Genomic DNA, 25430 nt, shown 5'->3' on the forward strand with positions numbered 1-25430 from the left:
AAACTTTAAATACAAAAGAGCTTTATTCATGGGATATTTAAATTTGTATTGATTTTTTTTCCTTCAGTTTTTCAATTGGTTTCCTAAGCCCAAAGATGCATATACTGGGGTCATTCGTAGCATTTTATGTGGGCAAGCTATTTTTTTTTTAAATCTTGACAACCCAACCAACCCCCACCCCATGGATTTTTTTTTCAAGATTGAGGAAATAACATGAAAATGCCCACAAAATATTTCTCTGAAGTAGTCAAATATACTTTGCTAGTTGAAGATGCCCTTAACAGTTCTGCAACTGCCCTTTATTATATGTAAGGTCTGTGACCTTACCAAAAGGCAATGTTTTAAGGCATTTCTGCAACTGCCATCTTTCATACTCCTAGGGATTCTGCATCCCTTCCTCTAACTCTCTACCTTCCCCCTTCCTTTCTGTTCCCTTGCTCCAAATTATGATTTTTGCAACATTGTTAAACATTTAAATGAATTCATGTCAAAATGTAAATGGATTTAAATGGAGTCGTCAATGTGAATATTAAGAAAGTTATGCACCATAGCAGGACCATCTGAAAAGGCTTCTATTCCATCACTTGAAACGGAAAAATCATCACAGGATGGGTCAAACACAGGATATATTACTGCCAATGAAACAAAGACATTATAAATGCCAGATCTTCAGTCCTTACCTGCTTAACTGCATGATAACAAACACATGAACAGCACGCAAAAGAAAAAGTCCCACAAATCCGAATCGTCTGTTTTCGGAGCTGCCGTGACAGTTTATACCCTGATGTTTTCTTCTTTACCTAGACACATTTGACTGGCTCGAATGTTTGGAAGCGGGGTTAATTTGCAATCCTAGTCACCTCTTCCTTTATTGTAACAGCCGTTTAGCATTTCACAGCTGGAGACTTGCATGCTATCTTCTGAAGTAGAGCCCACCCTGCGTTTCCCAGCCTGATTCCCATTAGAAGGAAGTCCCAGCTCTAACCGGCTGATCACGTTCTCGACCTGGTGCGAAGTAAAATGCTCTCTCGTTCAACTCTTGGGAAACAGGAGAACAGCCATCAGAGACAAACTCTCCGCCACTGCTTGGCTGCATAACTAGCAGAAACCAGCGGCCAAGAAGCGCCACCCCCTCTCTCGCGGACGCGGAGAGAGCGCCCAGTCCCAGGTCCTCCTACCTCACAGCCCCACCTCCAGAAAAGGGGAGAAATAAAAATAAAAGCCCGACTTGAAAGTGGGTATGATATAAGCTAAGCAGCCTCCAACCCTCACTTTTTCGTTCCAACTTCAACCTTATATGCTAAGGTCTAGGTCCGAATTGAACTCCAAGTGTCTGTCCTACCGCACCGTGCTCCTGATTCTTGGGAGTTGGTGGACGGTGGGAAGGAGGGACGGTCAGCAATACTTTAACCCTGAGCCTCAGAAGTCATCCAGCAACTCTCACCTAACTAACCAGCAGGATGAAGACAGCTATTAGGGTTTTATAAAGCAGACATAATGAAGAATCATCATCTACTAATCGCAGTTATAGCTCATTAAAATTAATTAATTAATTAACGCAGAAGGGCGTTGATAAGAGATTCTAGAGAGCTCAAGCCTGACTCCTCACACAGAAGAGGTTTGGCTCGACTTCGCCCGGCTGAAGGCTGGAAATGTAGATGAAGAGGAGAGTGAAACCTCCTGAAGCGCCCCCAGCTCCAGTGCTGCAAATGCCCACCCCGGGCACACTTTCGCCGCAGGGGCTGAGTGTGGAGCCTGCGCTCGCGGGTCGGAGTAGGAGGCACGGTCCCTACCCCGCGTGGGTCAGTCCCACACCCAGCACCCAGCCCAAGGCCAGCCGAGTCGGCCCCGCGCCTAGGTCTCCGTGCTCCCGGCGCCCAGGTGGTTTAGGCGTTGCCGTGAACTGCGGAGAAATCTCCAGCGGAATCGCCTGTTGATATAGCCCTCTGCTTAAACCTTCTTTGGCCGAGGGAGCCTCTCAGATGCAAATTTTCCTTTTGCAAAAGTGAACGTCAGATTATAACACAGCGAAACGCATTTACCTAAATGTCAGTGCCTTACTGGGTGGACTATGTTAAGAAAAGACCTGACTGCGCTGAAAGTTGTCTTTTTTTTTCCCCCTCTTTCCTTCCCTCCTCCACTCCTGCGCAACAGCAGCAGTCCTCCAAAGAGGCTGTTTGAATTGGTGAATTATCATATGCCCTCGTTTCTCCAACTGAAGTCACGGACCCTGAAGACAGGCAGGACAACCGGACTGGGAAGGGGACCCGGTAGAAACTAGTGAGGGGTAAGGGGCGCCTAGTGGTGTGGGTCAGTTTCAGTGCTGTTCTCTCTGTGGGAGGCAAGGGGGAAAAGCCCTCGAATCCTGAGCCAGAGGTGGGCTGGGGGGGGGGGGGGGGGGCGAGAATGGGGTGACGCTGCAGCTGGAGTACTTTTAAGTCTGGATGCTAAAAGGGCATTGAATTAAAATATCTATGTTAACTTAGACTGATGCGTGAGCCATCAATAGGCAGGAATAGTTCTTACCAAAAAATTAAAAAAATAAAATAAAAAGAAGGAAAGAAACAAATGCCTTGAACAATAGGTTCTGACCTCCAGGTACACAAATAAAGGGCATGGAGTCAAAACCTGGGACTTGGAGAGGGGGTGGGGAGGTGGGCGGTGGTGTATAGTGTTCATAAAGTAAACCTCAAAACCCTCAATATCCATCATCAGAGATTACTGGTACATGCAGACTTGGCATTTAAAGAATACTGTGCCCTTGCCATATGTGAAATAAAAGCAAAGATTTAAATGTTTCTCAAACAAACCTACACAGAAAGGGAACATGATAATCACAAACGTCAGCTAAGGTCATAAAAATGTACATAAAATAAAAAAACACTGACCATTTCAACATACTTATTAAAAACTGAGGGTAGAGATGGGCAAGAATGAAAAGAGAAGCAATTAAAATTTTCATGTAATTACAATTTATTATAACTAAGATAATCAGTGGTTTCTTCTGATAGCTCCCTTCTGAAATGAGCACTCTGTCCGAATAAGCTGCTCAGTAGTTAAACTTGCAAAATTTGAAATGTACTCCTAAATAAAATGCCAAAAATGTTGTGTTCATGTGTGATCTGGGGATGTTGTAGAAAAATGGTGCACTCAAAACTCACACTCCTCTTCTTACCATGCAGGGACATTTCAGTGCTTAGTGCCCTGCCAAATTTGTAAAATATACTTTACAAAAGTCCTTCCTTAGTCATGTACTTGCTTATGATGAGCAAATACTGACACGAACAACCTTCTGAAGATTAGAGAGACTAGTGAACTTGACCAGACCTTGCAATTGTCAGAAGATTTCTTTAAAACTTTCTTAGATAAACATATAAAATGTGACCTTTCAAATGGCCTAGGAATGGGTGCCAAGAAGGGTTAATACCTGGGAGGGGGGAAGGGAAGTTAATGTTCCATATACCTGTAATATAAATGAGGACAGAAATGAATAAACGAAGGATATACAAGGTAGTGAGGTAATTCATTACGTGGAATGTATCTTAGCACGATTGCAACTAACATACTAATTAATAGATACGGTCACAGATTTTTGAGTTCTATAAATGTAAAAATGAGACAAGTGTTTTTTAATTAAGCTTATTAAAATAACATGAGTAATAAGTTAATAACATGCTAAGAAAATAACTTACCAGGTGAAAATTCAGGAAACAAGATGACTGAGAAAAATACATCCAAAATTCAAGTAGATATTCCATGATCTTCCAATTCAAGGTAGAGAAGTGAACTGCAGGGTGATGGAACTTTGAAATAATCAGCAGTTCCTGGTGGCATGTAACCAAGTAAAAATCAGCTACATCACGGAGAGCCACGAACCCCCACGAAAGGAAGCAAAATGTGAAAGAGGTGCTTTTTGGGGGAGGAGGGGGCTTGTTTGTGGTTATCCTTAGGCAAAGTGAAAATTTACAGACTACATCCCCATGCAGTGGCAAAAGACAGAAGCTGTGAAACCCCAGAGAACAAGAAGTGGAATTCAGATAAATCTGCAAAGAGAAGTAAAAGGATGTGCTGAAGACGAGATAAAGAGTGAACTACTGAGCAGGCTGTAGTCATCCTGATAGATATAGCAGCAAGAATAATTTTGGCTGGTGGGGAGGGTCCAATGAGAATACAAGAAAGGACCGCTTCGGAAATCCTGCTCTGATCTTCCCACTCTCAGTTCGTTAAGAGTTACAGGCGTTGGGAACATTATTACTAGGATTAATAGTATTTCGTCAGTGCATTTCATAAGGGTTTCCTATGAACCCGCTCACCAGCAGCAACTGCGGGAGGCGTAGTAAGGCAATCCAACATAACCAAGCTCCCAAATAAACCATTATGACCAGTCACATTAGGATAACCAAATCATCAGCGATTGCCTTGAGGGGAAAAAAATCAAGGGCTGAAAATGCGATGGAGGCCGAATAGCTGTGCACGGGAGGATTAGGCAAGGGGATCCCGGGCTAGATGCCGCAGCGGCGGCGACAGCGTGCTTTCCTAGTCCTGCTTCCCCAGCGAATCCTTGCCGGCGACTAAGGCTTACGGACTTCCGCCTGAAACCTCAGCTCTAATGCCTTGCTTTGGAACCTAGAGCTTTGGAGGTTCTGGGGACCGTCCCTAGGAGAGCAGGTGGCAGGCTGTGAGGATTCCCCATCCCCTCTGATTCCTGCACAGTAACAGAGGGAGAGCGTGCTAGAAATGGCTTTGCTGCGCAACGCATTCTCGTGCCATTTTCCTATCCAGATACTGCACAAAACGATCGTCAGATTGATGGGTAAGATTAGCTTTATTTCTTCTCCCTTTTCATCTCCCTGAGCCCACCTTTCTAAATCCCAATCCCAGTTTCTCTCCCTCTCCCTATCTCTCCCCTCCCTCCCGCTCGCGCTCGCTATCGCTCGCGCCCTCTCGCTCGCTCTCTCTCGCTCGCTCTCTCTCCCTCTCTCTCTCTCGCTCTCTCTCCCTCTCTCTCTCCCTCTCTCTCTCCCTCTCTCTCTCCCTCTCTCTCTCTCTCTCTCAATTCAGGAACTTCCCCTTCCTCTTTAAAACCTACATCGCCCAAAGAAGGGCTTGTACGACTTGAGAGGCTGGTAATTCTGTTTGTAGATGATTTATATTTTGGCAATGAAATGAATTTTTGCCCCTCTCCGATACTCTCCTTAGATAAAATCCTCTGCTCCCTCCCCAAGGGTTCACTCTCAGAGTAAGCATCGGGATAAAGAGCGCTGTGGGAGTCTTTTGCCTTCCACCCTAACTTCCTCCAGACCCCGAAGCTTAAGAATTACCCATCTCTCTTTTTTAGAGGTAAGAGAGCAAGGTAGAGTGGAAATTGATTTCTTGCAGACTAAGGCTCTTTATGTTAGAGGCAATACACACTTGCCCTCGATAAAAATGTTCTTGTTAAGTAATCTTATTTTGCGGGGCTGAAAAGGATAACACAATGCTTGCCGCTGTCCCATCCCCCACGCCATTCATTTATTTGCTCTCTGTATGTAAATCACGAGCTGGAGCAGTGGAATTTTTTCCCCCTTCCTTCCTAAGAGTGTAGTAGCACATAAGGGTGAATTTGAAGTAGGGGTCTTTTAAGGAAACAATTACGCTTTGAGGTCCTTCAGAGGCTACAGCCAAGACCCAAACACAGGTAAAGCAAACCCCTGCTTATCCTTATTTTCCTATTACGTTTCTTTATTTCTGAAAATAAGGGCAGTAATTGTGTATAGTAGCCCCATTTATATGCTTTTAGGATATCTTGGCCATCTTCTAAAATATGATATTGTTCCGGTGTCAGAAATTAGAATGCTTATTTTTCACATTTTTCCGGGTAAATTAAAGCTATAGAAACCACTTATTAATATGCATCTTGGTTCCAATTCTTGCACTGGATACCAATTTGTAGTGTTCAAAATGGCCAATTGCATGTTACATCCATACCTATAAATTCATGAAGTTCTCTGGTTTTTCATGATTCTGTAGCACCCCCAGTCTGTAGATGACCATTATGTGAAGATTTGGTGGGTATTAGAGTGGGGAGAAACCAAACAGCTGTTGATTGCTCTTAAATTATTTGTAGCTTAAGTGTGTGGTATTAAAGATCTTGTAAACTGTGCACCCTTGGTTTTCAAGTGTAAACGTACCATTTTGTATGTAGAAAAATAAAGAAAGAAACTTGCTTTCAAGAGAAATTATTGCAATTTTGAATTATATATTTTATTGGTAAAATATATTAAATTTTTTTCCTGTATTGTGATCAATCATTCCACTCTAAGCTCCTTACTCCAAAATTTTCACAATAAAGCATTTGTTAATTGGTACAACATTTCTTATTGATAAAGGGGATGGCCTTAACCTCATCTTTGACATCAGATAAAAAATTCTGTTGTAAGAAATAGACTTCATTCCTTACAATCATATTTAGAAATCATTACTACACTACCCTAGGAGAGAGTCAAGTGGAATATCACAACAGTCATACAAACTATGTATGTGCTCATGTATGTGCCTATGACACTAGTGAAATTGGGAAAAGGAAAAAAACACCTCAGTAAAGACAGGTCTGTATTATTTATACAACTTTTTTTTTTCTCCTCTAGTCTGAATTCCCACCCTAATGATGTCCCAGAGTAGAAATTTTTTTTCAGTCGCCTCATTTTAGCAGGAGATTGATTTCTGTGTATGTCGCTGCACCAGGTATCTGTTGGCTTTTATAAAGGGCATTTATTGAGGGTAAAAGCTTACAGTTCCAAGGCCATGAGAAGTCCAAGCCAAGATACTACCAGAGATGCTTTCTCACCCAAGTCAGTTATTGCTGATCCTGGACTGTGGCCATGTGGTGACGCAAGATGGCCCTCAATCTCTGCCCAGGTTTCAGCTTCCTCTCTGGGCTTACTCTTTCTTCTTGAACTCTTCTTGGGACTTTGTGCTTAAGCGATCCTGTAGTGTTCTCTCTCCTGGAATAAGGTTTGCTTCTTTCAGGTCCTCCTGTGTTAGTCTTGGCTGTTTTGAACTTTTCCCAAGTTCACTTGTAAGCTTTCAGGCAAATGGCTCATTTCCCCCTGGGGCCTCAGCTATTTGAGCTTCTCCTTTCTGTCTCCTGGCAGAACCAAAAATGACAGAGTTCTCTCTTCCTGTGTATGTCTGAGTGAGTCCATTTATATGAAACCCAGCAAAGGGGGGTGTGTGAGTCAGATCTCACTGACTTATTCCAATCAAAAGCCCTAAAGTAATCTAACCAAAGGCCCCTCAACTGAATTTAATGCAAAGTGTGTCACACCTAGAGGAATAGATAGTTTTACAAACATAAATTTTTCTCTTTGGAGATTCATAAAATAATCCCAAACTGCCAGAGGGGGTTTGAGGTCCAAAAAAGAAAAAAGAATATCTTGAATTATATTTACTACAAATGCAACCTTAAAAGTTCCATATAGAGAGGGTATATTTTTCGTGTAAGGTCTTAGTACACTGCCTTAACCTAGCTACCTAATCTGCTATTTATGGAAAAAACGATTGTTTCTTGGGGAGGCAACCTGACTTAAATTAGGAAAATATAATTTTAAAATTTCTATTTTGTATGTGAAACAAATGTGAGGCCACCATTCTTAAATATTTGAAAACAAAAAGTACGAGATAACAAAAATATTTTTTCTTTTGTAAGCTATGGTTCCAGAATTTTAAAAGAGCTTCTAGCCTTTAAAGTTTATTAAACAATTATTTGAGTAATATGATAAATCATATGATTACTTTTGATCAACCCCAAAATAGAGCTGAAGGCTCTATGTAACTAGCTGTCTTGTACTTTGTGAATAAATATGGTTTGCCCTTAGACATCTCTCAAAATGCATACTTTAATTTTATTTGAACATTTTTTTTTCCCCTTGGGTAATTATAATACATATCTCCAGTTAGAATATTGGCACACTTTGTATTATTGGTTATTTTTTTTTTTCACTATCCTGGCTCTGTTATTTTTAATTATTTGGGTACCACATGAATTATTGCTTACCTAACAATCTACTAAAATTTCTAATTGATAAACAGCATTCAAAGTACATTCTACTGGGGAAACTTTTTAACAGTTACTTATGAAGCAGAATGTAACTATGCTTCATATTGTTTTAAACTTAAATCTAATTTATTGCAAAAATTGGGTTATAGTAAGATAAGTAATTTCAGACTATTTTGCATACAAGAATGTAATTTATGGCACACATACATATATGCATAAATAATAGCCTGATCTAAAATATTTAAATATATGGAATTTAGTCTCTTTGCTAATGTGTTTATTTTGTTTCTAGAGCTTTTCCTTTGAAAGTTTCTGAAGTTTTTTTGAATACCTATGTGTACAGGCATCTTCATGTTTTTACTACAATAAGATTAATACGATGCTAAATAAACTGAACCAATGTATTCCTTATTAGCCAGGGAACTCTATGGAAACAGAACTGACAGGAGATGTAAATAGTTTGAGATTTTATAAAATTGTCTCATGTGATCATGAGATTTGAGTCCAAATTCCATAAGGCAGTCCAATTAAGGTCCTTGATGTTCCCCAGGAGTTGCTGGCTATCCAAAGTAGAGATGGGAATTCTTTCTCTGAATGCTGAAATCATTACCCCTTTTAAGGCCTTCAGCTGATTAGATGAGCCATCGCTAATTGCAGATGGCAATTTCCTTATTTCATTATAGATGTAACCCAAGGAACTTTAAGTGCAGTTTTTTTATTTTTATTTTTTATTATGGCTTAGCTACTATTCTTACTAAATCTATCAAAGTCTATTATTAACTACTAAAACAAGCATTGTTTGAGATTAGGATAGAGTAAATGAAAGGAAGAGAAAGCAATACAATGATGAATAAATTCCAGCCTTCATAGAGTTTATTTTGTTGATCACTAATACTCTTCATTGTTGAAAATGCTTATTTCCTTGCTTATTTTATATCCTCCCTCTTCTGCTCTTCCATGATTGGGGAACATTTTATGATGTAATGTTACTTTCTTAGGAAGAGTTACTGATCTTCAGTATTCTTTCTGCACATGCGTCAGGGTGTTCCCCAGATTATTTTTCCTCATTGCAATACAACTGTAGATAATTCCAGCTACCTATGATATACCATATCATGTAATTTCTCTATCCCACCTTTTTCCCTTCTAATGTAGAAAATAAAATTTTTCTAAGAAGAAACCCATCATCTCAAAATAAGGTGTTTAATTAGACCTTAATTTAAATATAAAACCACACATATACACACACACACAATATGAAAGAGACACAGAAACTAAGACACTCTGCCATGATAGATTTTTCAAATATATATAACCATGTTCCATTAGACAAAGGCTTTCTTTTTTTTTTAGTAAAATTCATATATACTATTTTAATTTTGATATAGAAAGATGTTTTGCAATCTTTCATTAAAAAGTTGAGAAAATACAAACTCTTGATTTGCACACATATTAAGTGTTATAAAGGAGAATGTTCTACCATCTTGATATTTATTTATTAATGAACTGAGAATATTTAGATTAAAATCAATAAGGTAATTGAGGAATAAATTTCTCTGACATTGAGAAGCAAACTGTAATAAAATATATCAAATCACACCAAAAGTAGTAACACTGTGACAAAAGACAAATTTTTTGCTGATTTGACACACAAAAAAATGACATGCAACATAAAACTCATAATATTTCTTCATAAGTATCAGTTACATATTGGTTAACCATATCAGTTACAAATTGGTTAAAGATGGTTATCAATTCCATAAGTGTTTGGTTCATTGTAATACAAGAAAAGATGAAATATTCTAATATCTTACAGCTCATGAATGAAAAACAAAACTTTACAGAGGATTTCTCAAATTTGACAATTATACAAATTTGCATGATATTCCCAAAATAATCTGTGTAGAAGTAACAAACATTTCTTTTTTAAAAATATATTTTTAATTTATTTCTAAAATATACTTAAATTGCATAAAATGTTACATAAAATATATGAGGGATTCCCATATGCCCCACACCCCACTCCTCCCACTTTTCCCTATATTAACAACTTCTTTCCTTAGTGTGGTACATTCATTGCAAATGGTGAACACATTTTGGAGCATTGCCATACAGCATGGATTATAGTTTACATTGTAGTTTACACTGTCTTCCATTCAATTCTGTACATTATGACAGGATTTATAATGGCCTATATCTGTCATTGCAATGTCACCCAGGACAATTCCAAGTCCCCAAAATGTCCCCATATTATACGTCTTTTTCCCTGTTCCTGACTTAAGCACCTCCAGTGGCCATTGTCTCCACATTAATGATATAGTTTCTTCCATTTCTAGAATCACAATCAGTTTATCGTGTACTACCAGAAAGTTCACTCTACTCCATATTTTATTCCCCAATCCTGAGAATTCTGTCATGGTGATGCCCACTCCACCTCTAATTGAGAGGGAGCTTTGATCACATATGGCTGATGGATGGGATTCTCTTGCTTGCAGTTGAAACAAACTTTTCTACATTACCAAAGTTAAAATGTTGACCGATCATGGTAGTGATGGGAAGACTGAATTATGTTTCTATTCTTTTCTAGAAAATGATATTACAAAATATTTTTCATGTGAAGCACTTAGAAAAAAGTATGCAGTAAAAAAGAAAGGAAATAAGTGTTATAGAGGTGTGTCTACCAGTTCATTAATAAAAATATGTATACAAAAGCTTTTCTTAATTGGGAGAAAGGTTTCCAGACATGAGCCATTTATGAGTATAGAGTTTTCTGAAGTTGGTAAAGTCATATTAGCATTCTTCATTCTTCCATGTATATCCATATTTGAATATTACATATAAGCTACTTTTTTTTTGAAATGAGAATTGGAAACTAAAAGCCAAATATCAACACTAAATTCCATATGGCATTCATTGTTTTTTCAAAAGGGTTATCACTCCAGAATTAAGCAACACAAGGATAGAAATAAATCTAAACATAATTTAAATGTCTATAGCATGCAGTTTTAAAATTAAAATTTTTGCACTAATTGAAAATATTCTAAAAATAATACATGCGAAGAAGAATTTATATCTTAAAGTTTGAAAAGAAAATGCACACTTCTTCAAAACCTATTGTTGATGGCTACATAATTCTAATATATGTTAAAGACCCATAATATTCTTTTTTTTTTTTTTTGGTAAGACCCTACTATAGGCCTGTTCTTTTATTTACTCAATTCATTTTAAAAAACTGCAATTTGGGTAGAATCATTTTATACACAATTAACCCTCTCAGAGAGCTTAAATAATTCATTAAAAGCCACAAACTAAGTAGAAGACCCACAACTGGAAATCAGTTTTTATGACCCCAGTGCTTGGGTGGATTCCCATGGTACTCTGCTATGATATAAAAAATTGTTGTGTTCTATAAAAACTTCTGGAAGCATTCTTTAGTAGCATTTATACTGTTGTATGTATTTTTCTGTGGTTTCTTATCAATACTTACATGCTTATAAAGTATTTTAAAGCTTAACCTATTTCAAAGCACAGGTTGTCAAATATCAGTTCTATGAAGGAGGAATAATGACTATATTCTTGACATTTATTTTCAACTTTCTCACTTTCTGTCTTCACCATCTATATACCCTGAGGTGAGAATGAGCTCAATAAATATTTATTTAATGGAAGAATTTAAGTGTTTCTTCAAACACACATCTTTAACATTCTTATGAAGATAGTATTTACTTTTTATAGAACATTTAGAAATATTACTACTAAATGAAAATCCTCAAAATATTTTTAGAATATTTGATATATATCTGGCCTATTATATGAAACCATGTTAAAACTGATGACAATTTAGAAAGTTCTGGGCAACCAAAATGGTGGCATAAAATACTCCAGGGTGCATATCTCCACAGAATCTTGTAACAAATAGCAAAACCTGAGAGAGCCATCTTCCTCAAAAGTCCAGAAAATAGTTCAAGTTTGCAGTAACTAAGCACGAGCTGAGCTAAGAAAATGTAGCTTTAAAAACTGGAAGCAGGGATAAAGTTTGGAGAAAGGCCTTGATTCCTTGGGGATTAAGCCAGTGAAGAAAATAGCTCTGTTTTTCATCTGGTAGATGTAGTAAAGGTGAATCAGATGTAAAACCAGAGACACAGTTAAAGGTCTGATTGTTGTATTCACTCATGCTGATTTTTTCCATGATTGCACTTCACACCTTTATATTCTTTTATCTTCTTCTTAAGTTTGGTTGTCATGCTAAGTCTTGAGTGTGAGTGAGCTAGAATAAGAAGACCCCAGTAGCCAGGGAAGTAGAGAGGAAAGGTACTAGTCAACAGAGCAAAATTGTAGGAGGGATTCCTCTATTATTTTGGGTGATGGCAATACAACAAATTGTGGAGCCTTCTGTTGGGATTTTGGTGGTTGTTACAGTGCTACACATTAAAATCTAATAAAATGAAACTCAATTAAAAAACAACAACAAAAACTGGTAAGAGAAGCTTATAGCACCCTTGGTGACCCCTCCCTGAACTCCCCCAGGCCTGGTGCATGGTGTGGAGCCAGCACGCTTTCCCATTGTGGGTCACCGGACCTATTGTCGATGAGGCAGTGTAACCGTTATATACACACTACAATTTCTGTTAAATCAGACCCAATTTTTCAGGTGGCAGTCTGAATGACTGAATCAGGACACTCATCTCTGGCTTGACCTTCCAGATTTTGCCATGCAGGCAGAAGTAATTTGAAGACAGGTAAAACAGTGTAAGAGATATTTAAGTCAAGACAACCTGGGGTGAAGAACATCAACCTGGTTTTAGTCACACAGCAGAGCACCTAGGAGGAAAAGAAAGTCTATTTCATAGGAAGTGGAGGAGGAATTTTAATTCCTGAAATAAGAAGATCCCTAACCAAACACAAGCCCAAGGAAAGACAGACTCAGAAAAGACAAAAAGGACCTTGCACTTCACTTTTTGTCTTGGGCTGATCTTCTTAAGAGGAAGGCTAAACTCTAAGTAAGAGCACCAGCTATCTCACAACCAATTTAGCAGACTGTCAAAAATGTGTATTGCATTGGGTTTTGTTGTTATCGCTGTTGTTGTTGCTGTTTTTAGCTCCTGCTTAAGGAAATGTTTGCCATATCATAGCTGGATACAAACTTAAGGAACAGAAATCTAAATTCCAGAGTTAAGACTTTAAAATATTAAAATACACACAATGCAACAAAAGATTATAGAGTTGAAAACCACAATAACTAAAAAGAAAAATTTCAGGAGGGTTTCAGCAGAAGATTGGAGCTGGCAAAAGTAGGAATCAGTGAATTCAAAGATTCACGCTGAAGTGGAAAAACAAAAAGAATTTTAAAAGTGAGCAGAGACAAAGAGAACTGTGATACACCATCAAACATACAAATACTCACATTATGGTGGTCCCAGAAGAAGAAGAAAGAGAGAGGCTGAAGGCATATTCAAATATTAAAGGAAATAATGGTAGAAAACTTCCCAAATTTAATGAATGACATGAACATGCATATTCAAGAAGGACGACAACCCAAACAGGAAAAGCTCAAAAAGAATCACACCCAGACATGTGTAGTGATACTGTTGAATACCAAGGACAAGGAGAGAGTTCTGAAAGTTGCAAGAGAAAGGCAACATTTTATGTATAAGTGAGTCCTAATAAGATAAAGTGCCAATTTCTCATCAGAAACCACAGAGGCAAGAAGTCAGTGGGATAAAGTATTTCAATAGCTGAGAGGAAACAAATGCCAACTAGAATTTTATGACTGATGAAACTGTAATTCAAGTGTGAAAAAGAGGTAAAGACATTTCAAATAAAGAAAAGTTAAGGGAGTTTGTCCCCACTAGACTTGCCCTATTAGCAATGCTAAAGGGAGTTCTTCAGACTGATAAGGAAGGACACAAGGCATTTTTGGAACTTGGTGCTATCCTAAATGATATTGCAGGACCAGATGCTGGACATTATAAATCCTGCCATAACCCACTGAATGGACTGGAGGAGAATGTAAACTACAATGTAAACCATTATCCATGTGGTGCAGCAGTGCTCCAAAATATATTCACCAAATGTAATGAATGTGCCACAATGATGAAAGAGGTTGTGGAAGTGGGAGAAGTGGGGTGGGGTGTGGATTTTAAGGGAAACTCATATTTTTTAATGTAGTATTTTTTTGATCTATGTATCTTTTCTTAAAATGCAATTAAATAAAAAAATTAAAAATATTGAAGTCACATAATGAATTTTCTTAATCACAATGTATAATAATAAAGTTAAGAATTGAAGACAGATGGTACTGGAAATTTTAAAAAATGTGGAAATTACACAATGCACTCATAAACAATAGGTCACAGATGAAATCATAAGGGATAGGAAATATTTTGAGATGAGTGAAAATGGAAACAAAACATACTGAAATTTATGCGATGTTGCAAAGGCAGTGCTGAGAGGGAAGCTTATAGCTCTAAATGCTTACATTAAAAAAGGAAGTATCTCAAACAAGAGACTGAACCTCAAAACTGGTGTATCTAGAAAAAGCTGATAAAACTAAACCCAAAACATGAAGAAGGAAGAAAATAACAAAGATTGGAGCAGAAAAAATAAAGAGACAATTAAAAAAACAGTAAAATCAATGAAACCAAATTTTGTTATTTGAAAAGATTAATAAAATCAACAAATCTTTAGGTAGATTGACAAAGATACAAAAGCAAGGGCAAACATTACTAAATTCAGAAAAGCAATAGGCAACAATACTACAAACCATACAGAAATAAAAGGGATTATAAGATTAAGCCATGAACTGAATAACAAAAAGTGAAATAAGCAAAATGAAATCTACAAAATCTTAGAAATAAACAATGTGCATTGACTTAAGATAAAATTAGAATATCTCAACTGACCAATGACAAGTAAGGGAATTGAATTAGTAATAAAAAACCTTGCAACAAAGAAATGCCCCAGACCAGATGACCTTATGGTGCATTATACCAAATATTCCAGGAAAAGTTAGCACTAGTCCTACTGAATCTCTTCAAAAAAAAAAAAAAAAAAAACAACTGAAAAGAAGGGAATAATTCTGAGCACTTTCATCCTCATATCAAAACCAGATAAAGATATTACGAGAAAGTTAAATTACAGACCAATATTCCTTATGAATATAGATGAAAAACTTCTCAACAAAATACTTTTTAACTGAATCCAAAAGCATATTTACAGAATTACACACCATGATCAAGTGGGATTTATCTGAAGGATGCAAGATTATTCATACATAAAAAATAATTATTTAACATAATAGCCTACGTTAAGAGAACAAATTAAATAAAAGCCCAGATGATTATATCAATTGACCTTGAAAAGGCAGTCTGACAAAATCCATCATCCCTTCTTGATAAAAACACTTATAAACCTAAGAATAGAAGGAATCTTCCTCAATACGATAAAGGTCATATATAAAGACCACTGTTAAAATTATACTTAATGCTGAAAGAATGAAAGTTTTCCCTTTAAGAAAGGAAAGCCAATGCCACCACTGTTATTCAAAATTGTACTGGAAATTCTAGCAAAAGCAAATAGATGAAATAAAAGGCATTCAACCTTTAATGGAAGAAGTCATATTTTCCACATTTACAGATGACTATGATCTTACATAGGGAAAATGAAAATTCTACAGCAAAGCTATTAGAGCTAATGAATGAATCCAGTGAAGTGGCCATGCATAAAATCAGCATGCTAAATTCAGTAGCATATCTATACACTAGTAATGAAAATTTCCATTAACAACACAAATAAATAATCAAATTTGAAGGAATAAATTTAACCAAGAATGTAAAGGACTCATACATGGAAAACTACAAAACATTATTAAAAGAAATCAAAGAACACCTAAATAAATGGAAGGAAATTCTGTGTTCATGGATTAGAAGCCTAAATACTGGTAAAATAGCAAATCTACTGAAAGTAACTTACACATTTGACACAATCCCAATCAAAATTCTAACAGTATTCTTTGCAGAAATGAAAAGCCAATCATCAAACTTATATGGAAGGGTAAGGAGCCCCAAATAGCAAAAAACATATTGTCAAAGAATAAACTTGGAGAATTTATACCTTATACTTACTGGTTTTAAAACTTATTACAGGGAAGCAGATGTGGCTCAAGTGATTGGATTAGAAAACACATGGCAAGATGCCCAATATCATTAGTCATTAGGGAAATGCAAATAAAAACCACAATGAGATTAAATTTACACCTACTAGAAAGGCTGCTGTTTAAAAAAAGGAAAATACCAAGTTTAAAAAATTTTTTAAATTGAAGTTTATCATTGATACATGAACATACATAAACAATAAGTGTATAATAGAAGTTAAAAAGTTACAAAACAAATGCTTATTATCATACAGGATCCCCATACATTACTCCAACACCGTCACCTTGCATTGCTGTAAAACAATTATTACGAACTATGAAAGAGCATCATCAAAACATTTCTACTTAGATTTTGTGTATTTTTCAACCAACCCATCCAATTATTGACACCCTGTATTAGTATTATGTATTTGTTATAGTTCATGAGAAAATGTTCTAATATTTATTCAGTTAATCACAGTCCATCTTCCACCACAGAATTCATTGTATTACATAGTCCCATGTTTTGTACAATCCATGCAACGTGCACACTCATATTCATCACAGAGTTGTGCTGCCATCATCTCAGTTAATTTTAGAATGTTTTCATTACTCCAAAAGGAAAATCTCATACCCACCATATTAGCCAGCCAAGGGGTGCTGATGCAAAATACCAGAAATGGGTTGGTTTTTACAAAGGATATTTATTTGGGGTAGGAGCTTACAGATACCAGGCCATAAAGCATAAATTGCTTCCCTCACCAGTCTTTTTGGAGCAAGATGGCTGCCAATGTCTGCAAGGGTTCAGGCTTCTTGGGTTCCTACATTCCTGGGACTTGTTTTTCTCTGGGTTCAAGGTTCCTTTCTTCATGGGGCTGGCTTCTCTTTCCTCTGGGAGTTTACTTCCTGGGGTTCCAGCTTAAGTCTTCAGCATCAAACTCCAACATCAATACTCCAACATCAGAAACCCTCAACTCTGTTCTTTGCCATGCCTTTTATCTGTGAGTCCCCACCAAGGGGTGCAATCATGCCCAGGTACAGATCAGATTGCAAACATACTCCAATATCTATTTCTGGAATTCATAACCATATCAAACTGCTACACCCACTTAGACCCACCTATTGTTGTCCCTTGGAATTGATAGAGTATCTTTTGTCATCACTGCAGAAATATTATATTACTGTTAACTATAATCCATAAGTTACATAAATTGTAATTTTCCATGTATCATCATGTTCTTAACACTTTTTAAAAGAAGAACATTTTTATATTGATAATATTAACTACAATCTTCGCGGAAGTTAACTCTAGAGTATAGATTACTAGGAAAATAGAATGTGAGTTGAGAATGGGAAATTATGCTTAATGTATGTAGAACTTTTAATGTGGTTTGCTTCAAATGTGTGGAAATGAATAGAGTTGATGGTAATACAATATAAACTGCAAAGAAAGTTGATTTATAAATGTGATTGTGACTGAAAGGGGTAGTCTGTGGATGTAATATTTCAATTGTAAAATAGCAAGTTTTAAAGAGAGTGTGGAGAAGTAGAAACACTCCTTCATTGTTAATGGGAATTTAAAATGGTGCAGCTTATGTGGAACACATTCAGGTGGTTTCTCCGAAAGTTAGGAGTAGAATTACCATATGACCTGTTGTTCCCACTTCTAAGTATATACACAAAATAATTGAAAGCAGGCACCTGAACTGATATTTTCATACTGAAGTTCATTGTAGCATTATTCACAATTGTCCAAAAATGGAAGCAACCAAGTGTCCATAAATAGATGAATGGATTAACAAATTGCCAAACAATATTCCATTGTGTATATACATATAACAGAAAGTAATGAAGTCCTGATACATGTGACAACATAGATGAACCTTGAAAACATCATGTTGAGTGAACTAAACCAGACCCAAAAGGACAAATATTGGATGATCTCACTGATATGAAATAATTAGAATAAGTACATTCATAGAGTCAGGAACTAGAGTACAGATTACTGGAAGCCAGGATGGGTATAAGGAATGGAGAATTAGTGTTTACTTGGTACTGAGTTTTTGTTTGTGGTGATAGAAATTTTTGGTAAGTGATGGTGGTGACTGTACTAGAACAGTGCACCTGTAATTACATCATTGAATTTGCAGATGTGATTGAGATAAGGATCTTGAGATGAGAGGGGGGTATCTCTGGTAGTATTAAAGGAAAAACAAGGGAACACATGATTTTCCCCTAGAGCTTCAAGAGGAAATGTCTCTTTGCTGAATAACTTTAGATTCTGATCTTCTATAAAGTAAGATAGTAAATTTGGGTTGTTTTAAGCCACAAAGTTTGTGATAAAAAGTTAAATCAGTAATAGAAAACTAATATAGCCAGTCATGCAAGTAGTACAACAACTAAATATGTTATTTGTTTTCCAGCAACTTTATGATTTGACAGCAAAGCCTTGCTAATGGACATTACCTTCCTTCAAGTACAGGATAAACCTCTATCTTCATTGGGTCAAAAACCACATTGATTGTTCCAACTTGATTGCACAGGGAGAGGATAGTGTGGAAGGACTATATATAATAGTAGTTTGCAGGAATAAACCAACTATCAACTTGAGGAACTATGACGTTTGAACAGATTTTATCATTTAAAATTTACTACTAAGCATGCATCCTTACAAATATCAGCATCCAATACATGCTGATTTGGGTATAATAAGTATTTACATAGGAGTGAGAAAGTATGTAATGATCATTGAATTTTTAAATTATGTGGAAAATAATAACCTTGGTATGATGAAAAGAAACCAAGGACAATAAGATTAAATGCAGAAACTGTTGTAAAGTAGCAAATATTAAGAAAAATTGTACAAAACATGGGACTATTTAAGCCAAAATTTTAGTTCCAAAATGAGACAAGAGAATGACTGACAGGGAGTGGGAGGATTTTTATTTTCATGGAAGAATTAATATGAAGTAATTTGATATTGCTTTCATTGCATTTTGTACAGTGGCATAACTGAGAAAAGGAACTGAAGATTTACTTAATTAGGATGCATCATTAATTTTAGTGTCTCGTGAACTCCTAAGGCCTTTGACCTCTTTAATGAAAATAAAGAGAAACTAAGCTACATGATTATCAACTCTCTTGGTATCACTAAATCTCTCTAATGCTTGTTCTTTCTATTCTGAAGAAATATATAACTTGTAGGAGGATAAAAAACTATCCTTCACATTGATCATGGAGTTTTGCCTCTGAGGAGAAAATACGAATTTACAGACAAAAGCAATTTTAACAGGCTATATAAAATGAATCCATTCCATATTTATGGAATGAAACAAAGTCTAAAAGTCAATTCAACAAATATATTGAGCATTTATTCAACAATCATTTATTGATAGTATTATGTGTAAGAAGCAAGTTTCTAAGTGTTGCAGGAATATAAAAATAAGTGAGTTATAGTATTATGCCCTAGTAGGGAGAAAAGGGAATGTTCTGATAAACAGAGATTTTTTCCTTTATTCTGCAGTTCATTCACATCATTAATCACCATTTTATTAGGATAAAAAGCAAATGTATTTATTGTCTTATATGAGCCAAGTATTTCCTAGGATGACAGGCCAAATAAGGAAACTGAAGTCTTGACTTTCATTTTCGTAATAGATACTAACAAAATTATATCAACAACAACCAAATAAATTAATACCTATAGTAGAAATATGACTGCTGTCTTTGGTCTATGCATAAGAGCTCTTCAGCAATGTATCCAGCATGTTTGTTGCTTTTATAAGCATGTTCATTTTCTACCTTTTGCCTGCACTTTTAAGAGAAGTTAAAGGACAATGTGTGTTTTCATCAATATAGGTTAAATGTTGTAATTAACATCTCCAAATTCAGTTATTCAATACAAAGTTTAATTTTGAGCTCACACACTGTTCAATTGACTCGGCAGGATTTGGGTGGTGATCTGATTCAGAATGATTCAGGGACCCCATCTTCTTTTATCTCATGGCCCAGAATTCCTGTAAATTCTCATATATTCTGTTTGTAGGAGGAGGGAAAGTATGGAGGATCACTTAGGAGATCTAAGTCTAGAAGTGGTCCATATTACTTCTATTCACATTCCATTTACTACAACACATTCTCATGACCCCTTCTATCTGCAAAAAACGGTGTAAGATGAAATCTAGCCTTGAGCCTATTAAAAAGAGGATAATAAGGACTGCATATAAGCTACACTGAAATTCTGAGATTTAAGAATTCTTTTGCATGTCTAAAGCATAATGCTTACATTCCGTGCTGGCTGAAGACTTTGCTTTTGACTGTGGGAAGGAGGCAGAGCAGGGGGTTTGACAGGTGGTGCCTTGTTAGCTGTTGAGGAAGTCTTTGCCAGTGCCTAAAATGAAGTTCTGCACATAGTTGATACTTAGTTGACACTTCACAAATATTTGTTAATTGAATGAATATATATGGCTTTGGGTGTTTCCTTGTAAGATCTCCATGCTCAAATGTTGCATGAAGGTAAGGAACTACCTATTGTAAACAACTGTGCAGGCTGGAATTGTGAATCAATTGAGAGCCACAGTTCTCATTCTCTGTCCTTCCTTCCCCCTCAGCAATCCTTGGCATGCTTTAGACCATCTCATCCAACCTTTCTTCTGAATTGGTGTCAATCATAACAAGCCCAACTATTCCAGATTATCACTCATCCCTGTAAAATTACCCAAAATATTCCATAATATTCCAGTAATAACCTCTTCTGCCTTCCCTCTGCAAATTCCTGATACACTTCCATTATGGTCAAATTCCTAATTTCTCAATCTCTTCTTGGAATATTTTCTTCACCATTATATTGTATCTGATATCTGGCTTGTGCCACCATTCTAGAGTGCAATCGTTATCTTGTTTATTCCTTATTGCCAATTCCAAATCATTTTATTTCTATCCATCCTAAAACTTCCCCTCTTTATAGCTTTAACACATCAAAATATGGCTCTCACTACCAGTCATATTTGGCAGTCAACTGAAGGTACTCCTACCCCACATTCATTAATTTTTAAATTCTTACATTATTGTCCTTTTCTCCAACAGTATTTTTTGTCATTAAATTGCTGATTATTTTTTGTATACATACAAATGAAACTTCTGATATATGTCCTGTCCTTTCTTCATCTCTTCTTATCCAGTACGTTATCTCATATCTACTCAAGCACTCATTCCCTAGTAATACTTTAAACATCATCATTACTATTAATAGTGATCAATTCAAAATCTCTATTTCAAACTTCCCATTATCTGTGCATCACCATCTATGTCTCTACTTCATTCCTGCTAGGATTGTGACTCCAAAAGTTTTTTTTTTTTAAGATTTATTTATTTTATTTTTTTCTCTCCCCTTCCCGCCCCCACCCTCCAGTTATCCAAACCTTTTTTGACTGGACTGGAACTTTAATCCATTGATCCTACCACTTTTCATTTTACCTCACCCCCATTAATGCCATTTTCTTTTTTATCAAATTTAATTTCATGTTTCATTATTATAAATCCATTTTTAAAGATGTTTCTAATTCATTTTGGCCCCTTCTCACTTTGTCTTTGTATGGCAGAATCCCAAACCCTTTTTCAATTCCTCAGTACCTGAGCCTGTACTCCTACAGCTGAAAGTGACTGAAGAAACCTGAAGACTAGTCTTACCTTAAAGTCAGATTACTAACCTCAAGTAGAGCCTTAAGACTGTGCAGCTATCATTAGCTTTCTTTAGTCCATTCACTCTTCCATTCTTCTAGATTTTGTGCCTTTTTCTCTTGCCTAAACCTCCTAATACCTTTTTCTCTAATATCCTTCCCAGTCAGTTCAAACCCCTTTATTTTATTTCACTAGAAAAAAAAAAAATTCAGTCCAAAGACATTACTACAGCAGTATTCTTCCCTCTTTCCTGTGTCATCAGTGTGTAACTTTTTAATAAATTGCTCCTATCAGCAAATACACATACTGTTCTGTTTAGAATAGTCACCTTCTTGGTGCCATGTACCCCCCTTATCTTCTCTTTATATCAAAACTGCTGAAAAGAGAACAATTCTCTAATTAATCTCTTCCTGATTCTCTCCTGAATCAACTCAAAACAGATTTTACCCCTCACCACTCCACCAAAACTTATCAATGACCTTAATGTTACTAAATTAATGGTAGAAAGCAATGAAAAAGTTGAACCAATTGAAAATTAGCCACTTGTCTTAGATCCATCAGACAATTGAGATCAAACCAATGGGCCCACAAGTAGAGAGACAGGCAAATACAGGAAATCATCGTCTACTTGATCCAGAAGCTAATAGAGCCAAGAATTGGTAGTTACCTGTATTTAGCCACATTGTAATGTTAAGGGCACAGCCCTGAAGTCCACCCAAGATTTATGACACCAACTGCAAGTTTAGGGGTTTCTTCATACCACCTTTGGATGCAATAATTCACTAGAAAAACATACAGAACTCTGAAAGGTATTATATTCACTTACATGGTTTAGGCCTTAGTTTACAAGGCTGTTGTAGAAAAGTACCACACACTAGCTGGCTTAAACAAATAGAAATTTATTATCTCAACAGTTTGGAGACTAGAAGTCTCAAAATTAAGGTGCTGAGAGGGCACTACTTCCTCTTTAAAAAGAGAGTCCATTCCATGCCTCTTCCTGAGGTTCTAGTTGGTGGTTTGCAATCCTTCATGATCCTTGACTTGTGATAGCATAACTCTGTCCCATATAACATGGTCATGTTATATGGCCATCTCACTCTCTATATCCTCTCTGAGTCCAATTTTCCCCTATTTATAAGGACCAATCTTATTGGATTAGAGCTCACCTTAATCCATTTGTTCTCGTTTTAACTAATAACAACTTCAAAGACCATATTTATAAGTAAGTTCACATTCACAAGACAAGGGATCAGGACATGAACAAATTCAGTCAATTATAACATTGTAATTATCATATTGTATATGTCATATATATGTTACTAGAATAATAGTCAAAAGATAATACATAAAACTGTATAATACAGTGAACCTATTGCAAACTATTGACTATAGTTAATAATACATGTATCAAGTGTTCTTTCATGAATGATAACATATGTACCACACTAATACAATGTATTAATAATAGGGTAGTGTATGGGAAAAATACATCAAATATAAACTACAGAGCATAGTTAATAGTACAATATTCTTTCATCAGTTCCAACAAAGTTATCCCACTAAAGCAAAGTGTCAACAATAGGGGGATATATAGGGATGCTCTATATGTTACATGAATTTTTGTAAACCTACAACTTCTATAACTTAAAAAATTAATAAATATATAATAATTATAGAGCACAACCATGACTTAGTTCAAATATGCAAGGAAGAGTCAACATTCAAAACACAAATAATGTAATTCATTATATCAAAAAACTAGAGAATAAAATCATATGATCATATCAGTAGATGCAGCAGATAAATAATCTGACAAAATTCTAGCATTTATTCAGGATAAAAGTTCTCAGCAAACTATGAGTAGAGGGAAACATCCTCAACCTGACAAAGAACATGTACAAAATACATATTGCCAACATCATACATAACAGTAAGAAACTATATGCTTTCTCCCTAAGATTGGGAACAAGGCAAATGTTTCTTCATTTACCACTCCTATTCAACATCATACCAAAAGTACTAGATAATACAATAAGGTGAGATAGGAGATAAATTGTATGCAGAAGGGCAAAGAAGAAATACTATTGACTTTATTCTCAGATAATATGATTTCTATGTAGAAAATCCCAAAGAAATGACTAATGAAAAATCAAACAACTCAAAACTCCTGAAACAAACAAACACTCATCTCAAGTACAGGTGAAAACATTAAAATGAAAAAGTAATTTTTTTTTCCCTAAATATCAGCAATAAGCAACTAGAATTTGAAATTTAAACACAATACTGGTTACATTAGCACCCATCAAAAATGAAGAATTTAGGAATAAAATCAGCAAAAATTTGTGCTAGGTCTAAATAAGCAAAACTACAGAACTTTGATGAAGGAAACTGAATAAGATCTAAATAAATGGAGTGATATTTCAAGTCAGTAGATGAGAAGAATCAATATTGTAAAGAAGACAATTGTTCCCTACTTGATCTGTAGATTCAATGCGATCCCAGTGAAAATTCCAGCATGTTATTTTGTGAATATTGACAAATTGATTTTGAAGTCTATACAGAAAGGCAAAAGGCCCAGAATGTCCAACACAATATTGAAAAAGAAAAGTCAGAGAACTGAAATGACCCAACTTCAAAACTACAAGGCTTCAAGACTGTAAGGCTACAGTAATCAAGTTAGTGTATTATTGGCAAAAGAATAGAAAAAGTAATCAATGTAACAGAATAGACAACTCAGAAATAAATACACACAAATGAAGTTAACTGATCTTTGACAAAAGAGCAAATGCAATTAAAAAGAGGAGAAGAGGGATAGTCTTTCAACAAAAGGTACAAGAATGGCTGGATAGCCACATGCCAAAAAAAAAAAAAAAAGAAAGAAAAGAATCTAGGCTCTTACATATCACAAAAAAATGAATTCAAAATGTATCACAGACCTAAATGTAAAGTGAAATCCTCTATAACTTCTACAAGATAACATGAAAGAAATGCTAGGTGGTCTTGGCTTTTGTGATGAGTTTTTAGAAACAACAGCAAAAGCATGATCCATGACAGAAAATATTTGGATGTAACTAAAATTAGAAGCTTCTATGTTCAGACATAGATTGCTTTGATCTTGTTTAAGTACTAAATGTTCTTATTTTAGTGTTAATATTCCTTCTTGGGCTTACTCTCTGACATTCCTCAATATGCCATTTAATGTGTCACAATGAGAACCTGAATATTTGTATCAGGAAAATTTCTGCCCTCAAAACCCAGAAGCACTACTTGCATTCTCATCAGATTATTTATTCTACCAAGTATCTGCTCCTGAATTAATTATTTTAGAAATAAAATCTCACCGAGTTGGGTCTGATATGTGGTCCCATCGTCAGATGCCTGAACTCCGTTGCAAGGAAATTCAAAAGTGGAAATTAAGTTTGGGGATGATGTCTTAAAAGAATGTGGAGAAGATGCAGAGAAGTCACAGTCAATTCAAAGATCTACCAGAGTGTTTGTAGTTTCTGGGGTTATATTGTCATGACCTTCATAGTCAATAGAGGGAGAATAAGGCAAAATAATGAATATCTAAGCTTTAAATTA

General features: G+C 35.9%; 1 protein-coding gene across 3 annotated transcripts in view; it reads right to left on the bottom strand.

Annotated features, from left to right (window-relative positions):
* The window catches only part of BRINP3 (BMP/retinoic acid inducible neural specific 3), a 534695-nt gene extending 529703 nt beyond the window's left edge, over nt 1-4992 (bottom strand). Inside the window, exons 1-2 of one of the 3 annotated variants that reach the window (XM_071207621.1) lie at nt 4314-4984; nt 3693-3824 (exon numbers count right to left, since the gene is read on the bottom strand). The gene's annotated coding sequence lies outside the window, so the exon portion shown is untranslated. Of the gene's footprint in view, nt 1-680; nt 1929-3692 lie in introns of those variants that run through there. The other 2 variants (XM_023585227.2, XM_071207620.1) reach the window with 2 other exon arrangements.
* Between the last annotated feature and the right edge of the window lie 20438 nt (nt 4993-25430).

Source organism: Dasypus novemcinctus, chromosome 13 (genome assembly GCF_030445035.2).
Source record: "Dasypus novemcinctus isolate mDasNov1 chromosome 13, mDasNov1.1.hap2, whole genome shotgun sequence".
Classification (NCBI taxonomy): Eukaryota; Metazoa; Chordata; class Mammalia; order Cingulata; family Dasypodidae; genus Dasypus; species Dasypus novemcinctus.